Below are 10,950 nucleotides of genomic sequence, written 5' to 3'. Positions count from 1 at the left end.
TCATCATTCTCACCTATGAACGCGTGACTGAAAACCACTTCCATTCTACCTTAGACCGGACGCATATCTCTTGGATTCTTTAATCAGAATCTTCGTGGTATAAGCTAGAATTGATGACGGCATTCATGGGAATCCGGAAAGTCTAACCTTGTCTGTGGTATTCCGAGTAGGATTCTGGAATTGAATGACTGTGACGAGCTTCAAACTCGCGATTGCTGGGCGTGATGACAAACGCAAAAGAATCAAGGGATTCTATTCCAACATGATCGAGAACCGACAGATGATTAGCCGTGCTGTGACAGAGCATTTGGACCATTTTCACTGAGAGTATGGGATGTAGCCATTGACAACGGTGATGCCCTACATACAGCTTGCCATAGAAAGGAGTGACAAAGATTGGATAAAAGCAGTAGGAAAGTAGAGATTCGAAAGGAACACAGCACCTCCATACACTTATTTGAAATTCCCATCATTGAATTACATGAGTAACTTTATCTTTATTTTCTGTTTAAATTTATTATTATTATTCGAAAATCCAATAATCTCTTAATATAGTTGAATCCGCCTGACTGGGATTTACAAGATGACCATAGCTTGTTTCATACCAACAATCTCTGTGGGATCGACCCTTACTCACGTAAGGTATTACTTGGACGACCCAGTACACTTGCTGGTTAGTTGTGCGGAGTTGTGACAAAGTGTGATTTATGTTTGAGAGCACCAAGTCTTTGGAGCCATTATTGATTATCACAATTTCGTCCACCAAGTTTTTGGCGCCGTTGCCGGGGATTGTTCGAGTTTGGACAACTAACGATTCATCTTGTTGCTCAGATTAGGTAATTTTCTTTTCAAAAAAAAAAGTTTTCAAAAATTTTTTAAAATTTTTCTTTGTTTTCGTTTTTCCCAAAAATTATTTTCGAAAAAAATAATAAAATAAAATTCACAAAAAAATAATAAAATCATAAAAATAAAAAATAATTTGTGTTTCTTGTTTGAGTTTTGAGTCAATTTTTAAGTTTGGTGTTAATTGCATGCTTGTAAAAAATTTATGCATTATTTTTCGAAAATTCATGCATTCATGTTGTTCTTCATGATCTTCAAGTTGTTCTTGGTAAGTCTTCTTGTTTGATCTTGATGTTTTCTTGTTTTGTGTCTTTTATTGTTTTTCATATGCATTTTTTGCATTCATAGTGTCCATGCATTAAAGATTTCTAAGTTTGGTGTCTTGCATGTTTTCTTTGCATAAAAATTTTTTCAAAAATATGTTCTTGATGTTCATCATGATCTTCAAAGTGTTCTTAGTGTTCATCTTGACATTCAAAGTGTTCTTGCATGCATCATGTGTTTTGATCCAAAATTTTCATGTTTTGGATCATTTTTGTGTTTTTCTCTCTCATCATTAAAAATTCAAAAATAAAAAAAACATCTTTTTCTTATTTCTCTTAAAAATTCAAAATTTTGGGTTGACTTGGTCAAAAATTTTTAAAATAAGTTGTTTTATTGTTAGTCAAGTCAAAATTTCAATTTTAAAAATCTTATCTTTTCAAAACTTTTTCAAAAATCAAATCTTTTTTATTTTTCTTATTAATTTTTCGAAATTTTCTTTTTTAAAAAAAATGTTTTCCAAAAATCTTTTTCTTAATTTTATCTTTATTTTCAAAAATTATGCTAACAATTAATGTGATTGGTTCAAAAATTTGAAGTTGTTAATTTCTTGTTAAGAAAGGTTCAATATTTAAATTCTAGAATCATATCTTTTAGTTTCTTGTTAGTTAAGTAATTAATTTTAACTTTAAAAATTAAATCTATCTTATCCTATCTTTTATATCATATCTTTTTCAAAATTTTATCTTTTTCAAAAATTTGATTTTAAAATATCTTATCATATCTTTTTATCTTCTTATCTTTTCAAATTTGATTTTCAAATCTTTTTCAATTAACTAACTAACTTTTGTTTGTTTCTTATCTTTTTTGAAACAACTTAACTACTCTCCCCTCTCTAATTTTCGAAAATACCTCTCTCTTTTTCAAAAAAATTCTTTTTAATTAACTAATTATTTTATATTTTAATTTCAATTCTATCTCATCTTTAATTTTCGAAAATCATTAACTCCTTTTCAAAATTAATTTTCGAATTCTCTCTCTCATCTTCTTCTATTTATTTATTCACTTACTAACACTTCTCTTCACCTCTCTTCATCTCCAATCACTGCCTCTATCATTACCCTTGTGTTTGGATTCTCCTTTCTTTATTCTTTTCTTCTTCTACTAATAATAAGGATCCTCTTTACTGTGACATAGAGAATTCCTCTTCTTTTCTTGTTCTCTTCTCTTTCATATGAGCAGGAACAAGGAGAAAAGCACTCTTGTTGAAGCTGATCCTGAACCTGAAAGGACTCTGAAGAGGAAACCAAGAGAAGCTAAATTACAACAATCCAGAGGCAACCTTTCTAAAATTTTCGAACAAGAGAAGGAGATGGCAGTCGAACCCAACAACAATAATGCAAGGAGGATGCTTGGTGATTTTACTAAACCCACGTCCAAGTTTGATGGAAGAAGCATCTCAATTCCTGCCATTGGAGCAAACAATTTTGAGCTGAAACCTTAATTAGTTGCTCTAATGCAACAGAACTGCAAGTTTCATGGACTTCCATCTAAAGATCCTTACCAGTTTCTAACTGAGTTCTTGTAGATTTGTGAGAATGTTAAGACGAATGGAGTAGATCCTGAAGTCTACAGGCTCATGCTTTTCCCTTTTGCTGTAAGAGACAGAGCTAGAACATGGTTGGACTCACAACCTAAAGATAGCCTGGACTCATGGGATAAGCTGGTCATGGCCTTCTTGGATAAATTCTTTCCTCTTCAAAAGCTGAGCAAGCTTAGAGTGAATGTTCAGACCTTCAAGCAAAAAGATGGTGAATCCCTCTATGAAGCTTGGGAAAAATACAAGCAGATGACCAAAAAGTGTCCTTCTAACATATTTTCAGAGTGGACCATATTAGATATATTCTATTGTGGTCTATCTGAGTTTTCCAAGATGTCATTGGACCACTCTGCAGGTGGATCCATTCACCTAAAGAAAACGCCTGCAGAAGCTCAGGAACTTATTGAAATGGTTGCAAATAACCAATTCATGTATACTTCTCAGAGGAATTCCGTGAATAATGGGATGCCTTAGAGGAAGGGAGTTCTTGAAATTGATGCTCTGAATGCCATATTGGCTCAGAACAAAGTGTTGACTCAGCAAGTTAACATGATTTCTCAAAGTCTGAATGGATGGCAAAATGCATCCAACAGTACTAAAGAGGCATCTTCTGAAGAAGAAGCTTATGATCCTGAAAACCTTGCAATGGCAGAGGTAAATTCCATGGGTGAACTGATGAGCGGATAATTTATACGCTTTTTGGCATTGTTTTTAGATAGTTTTTAGTATGATCTAGCTACTTTTAGGGATGTTTTTATTAGTTTTTATGCTAAATTCACATTTCTAGACTTTACTATGAGTTTGTGTGTTTTTCTGTTATTTCAGGTATTTTCTGGCTGAAATTGAGGGACCTGAGCAAAACTCTGATAAAAGGCTGACAAAGGACTGCTGATGCTGTTGGAATCTGACCTCCCTGCACTCGAAATGGATTATCTGGAGCTACAGAACTCCAAATGGCGCGCTCTCAATAGCGTTGGAAAGTAGACATTCAGAGCTTTCCAGCAATATATAATAGTCTATACTTTATTCGGGATTTGACGATGTAAACTGGCGCTCAACGCCAGTTCCATGCTGCATTATGGAGTCAAACGCCAGAAACACGTCACGAACCAGAGTTGAACGCCCAAAACACGTTACAACTTGGCGTTCAACTCTAAAAGAAGCCTTAGCTTGTGGATAGATCAAGCTCATCCCAAACATACACCAAGTGGGCCCCGAAAGTGGATTTATGTATCAATTACTTACTCTTGTAAACCCTAGTAGCTAGTCTAGTATAAATAGGACTTTTTACTATAGAATTCTCATCTTGATTTGTATTTTGGATCCTGTGATCACGTTTTGGGGGCTGGCCTCTCGGCCATGCCTGAACCTTCATCACTTATGTATTTTCAATGGTGGAGTTTCTACACACCATAGATTAAGGGTGTGGATCTCTGCTGTACCTCAAGTTTTAATGCAATTACTACTATTTTCCATCCAATTCGATTTATTCATGTTATAAGATATTCGTTGCACTTCAACTTGATGAATGTGATGATCCGTGACACTCATCATCATTCTCACCTATGAACGCGTGTGACTGACAACCACTTCTGTTCTACCTTAGACCGGGCGCATATCTCTTGGATTCCTTAATCAGAATCTTCATGGTATAAGCTAGAATTGATGCCGGCATTCATGGGAATCCTGAAAGTCTAACCTTGTCTGTGGTATTCCGAGTAGGATTCCGAGATTGAATGACTGTGACGAGCTTCAAACTACTGAAGGCTAGGCGTTAGTGACAGACGCAAAAGAATCACTGGATTCTATTCCAACCTGATTGAGAACCGACAGATGATTAGCCGTGCTGTGACAAAGCATTTGGACCATTTTCACTGAGAGGATGGGATGTAGCCATTGACAACGGTGATGCCCTACATACAGCTTGCCATAGAAAGGAATGATGAAAAACTAGAAGGAAGAATTAGAAAAGCAGAGATTCAGAAGGAACACAGCACCTCTATACACCTATCTGAAATTCCCACCATTGGATTACATGAGTAACTCTATCTTTATTTCCTATTTATTTTATTTATTTTTTAATTATCTAATCCAATCACATTTGAATCCGCCTGACTGGGATTTACAAGATGACCATAGCTTGCTTCATACCAACAATCTCTGTGGGATCGACCCTTACTCACGTAAGGTTTATTACTTGGATGACCCAGTACACTTGCTGGTTAGTTGAGCGGAGTTGTGGAAAGAAAGTGCTAAGTTAATAGATGCACATACCAAAGTGCCATTGTTGATGATCACAATTTCACCCACCAAGTTTTTGGCGCCGTTGCCGGGGATTGTTCGAGTATGGACAACTGACGATTCATCTTGTTGCTCAGATTAGGTAATTTTCTTTTTATTTTCTTTTCAAAAAAGTTTTCAAAAATCTTTCAAAAATTTTTCTTTATTTTCGATTTTCTAGAAGAATATGTTCGAAAAAACTAAAAAATAAAATAAAATACAAAAAAATTAGAAAACCATAAAAGACCAAAAATATTTTGTGTTTCTTGTTTGAGTCTTGAGTCAATTTTTAAGTTTGGTGTCAATTGCATGTTTTAAAAATTATTATGCATTTTTTCAAAAATTCATGCATTCATAGTGTTCTTCATGATCTTCAAGTTGTTCTTGGTAAGTCTTCTTGTTTGATCTTGATGTTTTCTTGTTTTGTGTCTTTTCTTGTTTTTCATATACATTTTTGCATTCATAGTGTCCATGCATTAAAGATTTCTAAGTTTGGTGTCTTGCATGTTTTATTTGCATAAAAAATTTTTCAAAATTATGTTCTTGATGTTCATCATGATCTTCAAAGTGTTCTTGGTGTTCATCTTGACATTCATAGTGTTCTTGCATGCATCATGAGTTTTGATTCATAATTTTCATGTTATGAGTCATTTTTGTTGTTTTTCTCTCTCATCATTAAAAATTCAAAAATCAAAAAATATCTTTTCCTTATTTTTCTCCTAATTTTCAAAAATTTGGGTTGACTTAGTAAAAAATTTTTAAAATTAGTTGTTTCTTATAAGTTAAGTCAAATTTTCAATTTTAAAAATCTTATCTTTTCAAAACTTTTTCAAAAAAATCAAATTATTTCATTTTTATCTTATTAATTTCGAAAATTTTAAAAATATTTTTCAAAAATCTTTTTCTTAATTTTATTTCAAAATTTTCGAAAATCATGCTAACAGTTAATATGATTGATTCAAAAATTTGAAGTTTATTACTTTCTTGTTAAGAAAGGTTCAATCTTTAAATTCTAGAATCTTATCTTTTAGTTTCTTGTTAGTTAAGTAATTAATTTTAATTTTAAAAATTAAATCTTTTTATCATATCTTTTTATCTTATCTTTTTATCATATCTTTTTCAAAATTTTATCTTTTTCAAAAATTTGATTTCAAAATATCTTATCTAACTTCTTATCTTCTTATCTTTTCAAATTTGACTTTAATATCTTTTTCAACTAACTATTTGACTTTTTGTTTGTTTCTTATGTTTTTTAAAACCATCTAACTACTTTTCCCTCTCTAATTTTCAAAAATACCTCCCTCTTTTTCAAAAATTCTTTTTAATTAATTAATTGTTTTAAATTTTAATTTTAATTCTATCTTATCTTTAATTTTCGAAAATTACTAACCCCTTTTCAAAATTAATTTTCGAATTCTCTCTCTATTCTCTTCTTCTATTTATTTATTTATTTATTTACTAACACTTATCTTCACCTCTCTTCATCTCAAATCATTACCACTATCCTTACCCTTGTGTTTGGTTTATTCCCTCTTCCTAATCCTTATCCCCTTCTTCTTCTACTAATAATAAGGATCCTCTTTGTCCATATATAGAGGATTCCTCTTCCTTTTCTTTTTCTCTTCTCTTTCATATGAGTAGGAATAAAAAAAAAGGCACTCTTGTTGAAGCTGATCCTGAACCTGAAAGGACTCTGAAGAGGAAACTAAGAGAAGCTAAATTACAACAATCCAGAGGTAACCTTTTTGAAATTTTCGAACAAGAGAAGGAGATGGCAGTCGAACCCAAGAAAAATAATGCAAGGAGGATGCTTGGTGATTTCACTAAACCAACGTCCAAATTTGATGGAAGAAGTATCTCAATTCCTGCCATTGGAGCAAATAATTTTGAGCTGGAACCTCAACTAGTTGCTTTAATGCAACAGAACTGTAAGTTTCATGGACTTCCATCTGAAGATCCTTACCAGTTTTTAACTGAGTTCTTGCAGATTTGCGAGACTGTTAAGATGAATGGAGTAGATCCTGAAGTCTACAGGCTCATGCTTTTCCCTTTTGCTGTAAGAGACAGAGTTAGAACATGGTTGGACTCACAACCTAAAGATAGCCTAGACTCCTGGGATAAGTTGGTCACGGCCTTCTTGGATAAATTCTTTCCTCCTTAAAAGTTGAGCAAGCTTAGAGTGGATGTTCATACCTTCAAGCAAAAAGATGGTGAATCCCTCTATGAAGCTTGGGAAAGATACAAGCAGATGACCAAAAAGTGTCCTTCTGACATGTTTTCAGAAAGGACCATATTGGATATATTCTATTATGGTCTATCTGAGTTTTCCAAGATGTCATTGGACCATTCTGCAGGTGGATCCATTCACCTAAAGAAAACGCCTACAGAAGCTCAAGAACTTATTGACATGGTTGCAAATAACCAATTCATGTACACTTCTGAGAGGAATTCCGTGAATAGTGAGATGCCTCAGAGGAAGGGAGTTTTTGAAATTGATGCTCTGAATGCTATATTGGCTCAGAAAAAAGTGTTAACTCAGCAAGTCAACATGATCTCTCAAAGTCTGAATGGATGGCAAAATGCATCCAACAGTACTAAAGAGGCGGCTTCTGAAGAAGCTTATGATCCTGAAAACCCTGCAATGGCAGAGGTTAATTACATGGGTGAACCTTATAGAAACACCTATAATTCATCATGGAGAAATCATCCAAATTTCTCATGAAAGGATCAACAAAAGCCTCAACAAGGCTTTAATAATGGTGGAAGAAACAGGCCCAGCAATAACAAGTCTTTTCCATCATCTTCTCAGCAACAGACAGAGAATTCTGAGCAGAGCACCTCTAGCTTAGCAAATATAGTCTCTAATCTGTCTAAGGCCACTTTAAGTTTCATGAGTGAAACAAGGTCTTCCATTAGAAATCTGGAGGCACAAGTGGGCCAGTTGAGTAAGAAAATCATTGAAACTCCTCCCAGTAGTCTCCCAAGCAATACAGAAGAGAATCCAAAAGGAGAATGCAAGGCCATTGACATAGTCAATATGGCCGACTGCAAGGAGGGAGGAGATGACGAAAATCCTAGTGAGAAAGACCTCCTGGGACGTCCCTCAAGCAAGAAGGAGTTCCCTATTGAGGACCTAAAGGAATCTGAGGCTCATATAGAGACCATAGAGATTCTATTAAATCTCCTTCTGCCATTCATGAGCTCTGAAGACTATTCTTCCTCAGAAGAGGATGAAGATGTGACTGGAGAGCAGGTTGCTCAATATCTAGGAGCTATCATGAAGCTGAATGCCAAGTTGTTTGGTAATGAGACTTGGGAAGGTGAACCTCCCTTGCTCATTAGTGAACTAGATACATGGATTCAGAAAACTTTACCTCAAAAGAGATAAGATCCTGGTAAATTCTTAATACCCTGTACCATAGGCACCATGACCTTTAACAAGGCTCTGTGTGACCTGGGGTCAGGCATAAATCTTATGCCACTCTCTGTAATGGAGAAACTAGGGATCATTGAGGTATAGCCTGCCTTATTCTCATTACAATTGGCAGACAAGTCAGTAAGACAAGCTTATGGATTAGTAGAGGACGTGTTAGTAAAGGTTGAAGGCCTTTACATCCCTGCTGACTTCATAATCTTAGATACTAGGAAGGAAGAAGATGAATGCATCATCCTTGTAAGACCTTTCCTAGCCACAGCAAAAGCTGTGATTAATTTAACAGAGGAGAATTAGTCCTTTAATTGAATGGGGACTACCTTATGTTTAAGGCACAAAGCTCTTCCTCTACAACTATAGAGAGGAAGCATGAAAAGCTTCTCTCAATACAGAGTCAGACAAAGCCCCCACAGTCAAACTCTAAGTTTGGTGTTGGGAGGACTTCATTGTGGTCTGAACTTCTCTAAGGCTCCATGAGAGCCCACTGTAAAGCTAGTGACATTAAAAGAGCGCTTGTTGGGAGGCAACCCAATTTTTATTTATCTAATTCTATTTTTATTTTATTGTTATTTTATGTTTTATTAGGTTCATGATCATGAGGAGTCACAAAAAAAATTACAAAAATTAAAAATAGAATCAAAAACAGCAGAAGAAAAATCACACCCTGGAGGAAGGACTTACTGGCGTCTAAACGCCAGTAAGGAGCATCTGGCTGGCGTTCAGCGCCAGAACAGGGCATGGATCTGGCGTTGAACGCCAGAAACAAGCACCATCTTGGCGTTCAAATGCCAGGAATGCACTCTGAGGAAAACTGGCGCTGAACGCCAGTAACAAGCATGGAACTGGCATTCAACGCCAGAAACATGCTACACATGGGCGTTGAACGCCCAGAACGTGCATCACTTCGGCGTTTAAACGCCAGAATAGTATGAAAAGGCATTTTACATGCCTAATTGGTGCAGGGATGTATATCCTCGACACCTCAGGATCTGTGGACCCTACAGAATCATCTCAGGATCTGTAGACCCCACAGGATCCCCACCTAATATATTCCCACCTTACCTCCTAATAATCCTATAACACACTTTCCCAAAAACCCTTCACCAATCACCTCAATCTCTCTTTCCAATTATCCCCTTCATCACTCACATTCATCCACTCTTCCCCATAAACCCCACCTACTTTCAAAATTCAAATATCTTTCCCACCCAAACCCACCCTAAATGGCCAAACCTACCCTCTCTCCCTTCCCTATATAAACCCCTCCATTCTACTTTATTTTCACACAACACAACCCCCTCTTCTATACCTTGGCCGAATACACCCCCTCACTCTCCTCCATATTTTCTTCTTCTTCTTCTCCTCTTCTTTCTTCTCTTGCTCGAGGGCGAGCAATATTTTAAGTTTGGTGTGGTAAAAGCATAAGCTTTTTGTTTTTCCATTACCATTAATGGCACCTAAGGCCGGAGAATCCTCTAGAAAAGGAAAAGGGAAGACAAAAGCTTCCACCTCTGAGTCATGGGAGATGGAAAGATTCATCTCCAAAGCCCATCAAGACCACTTCTATGATGTTGTGGCAAAGAAGAAGATGATCCCTGAGGTCCCTTTCAAGCTCAAGAAAAATGAGTATCCGGAGATTCGACATGAGATCCGAAGAAGAGGTTAGGAAGTCCTAACCAATCCCATGCAACAAGTCCGAATTTTAATGGTTCAAGAGTTCTATGCCAATGCATGGATCACTAGGAACCATGATCAAAGTATGAACCCGAATCCAAAGAACTATCTTACAATGGTTTGGAGGAAATACTTAGATTTTAACCCGAAAAATGTGAGGTTGTCATTCAACTTGCCCATGATGCAAGGAGATGAACGCCCCTACACTAGAAGGGTCAACTTTGATCAAAGGTTGGACCAAGTCCTTATGGACATATGTGTGGAAGGAACTCAATGAAAAAGAGACTCCAAAGACAAGCCAGTTCAACTGAGAAGACTGGACCTCAAGCCTGTAGCTAGAGGATGGTTAGAGTTCATCCAACTCTCTATCATCCCTACTAGCAACCGATCCGAAGTTACTGTGGATTGGGCCATCATGATTTATAGCATCATGATCGGAGAGGAAGTAGAAGTTCATGAGGTTATCTCTCTTGAATTCTACAAAATAGCCGAAAAGTCATCCACCACGGCAAGGCTAGCTTTTCCTCATCTTATTTTCCATCTATGTTACTCAGCTGGAGTTATCATAGAAGGAGACATCCTCATTGAAGAGGATAAGCCCATCACCAAGAAGAGGATGGAGCAAACAAGAGAGACCATCCACGGATCTCAAGAGATGCATGAGGATGCTCATCATCAAGAAATCCCTGAGATGCCTCAAGGGATGCACTTTCCTCCCAACAACTATTGGGAACAACTCAACACTTTCCTAGAAAATTTGATTTACAATGTGGAAAAATTAAGGGTGGAACATCAAGAGACTCCATCATTCTCCATGAAATTAGAGAAGATCAAAGAGTAATGAGGGAGGAACAACAAA

The 10,950-nt window shown here is 36.1% G+C and overlaps 1 non-coding gene across 1 annotated transcript; it reads right to left on the bottom strand.

The window, feature by feature from the left end:
* Window positions 1-7,154: 7,154 nt before the first annotated feature.
* On the bottom strand, window positions 7,155-7,258 carry LOC112793959 (small nucleolar RNA R71). The gene has a single exon (XR_003198643.1). It is a non-coding gene; the product is annotated as a small nucleolar RNA R71 (small nucleolar RNA).
* Window positions 7,259-10,950: the final 3,692 nt, after the last annotated feature.

The sequence above is a fragment of the Arachis hypogaea genome, chromosome 3 (genome assembly GCF_003086295.3).
Source record: "Arachis hypogaea cultivar Tifrunner chromosome 3, arahy.Tifrunner.gnm2.J5K5, whole genome shotgun sequence".
Taxonomy (NCBI): domain Eukaryota; kingdom Viridiplantae; phylum Streptophyta; class Magnoliopsida; order Fabales; family Fabaceae; genus Arachis; species Arachis hypogaea.
The sequence above is the reverse complement of the archived record's forward strand: the minus strand, read 5'-3'. Positions and strand labels throughout refer to the sequence as shown.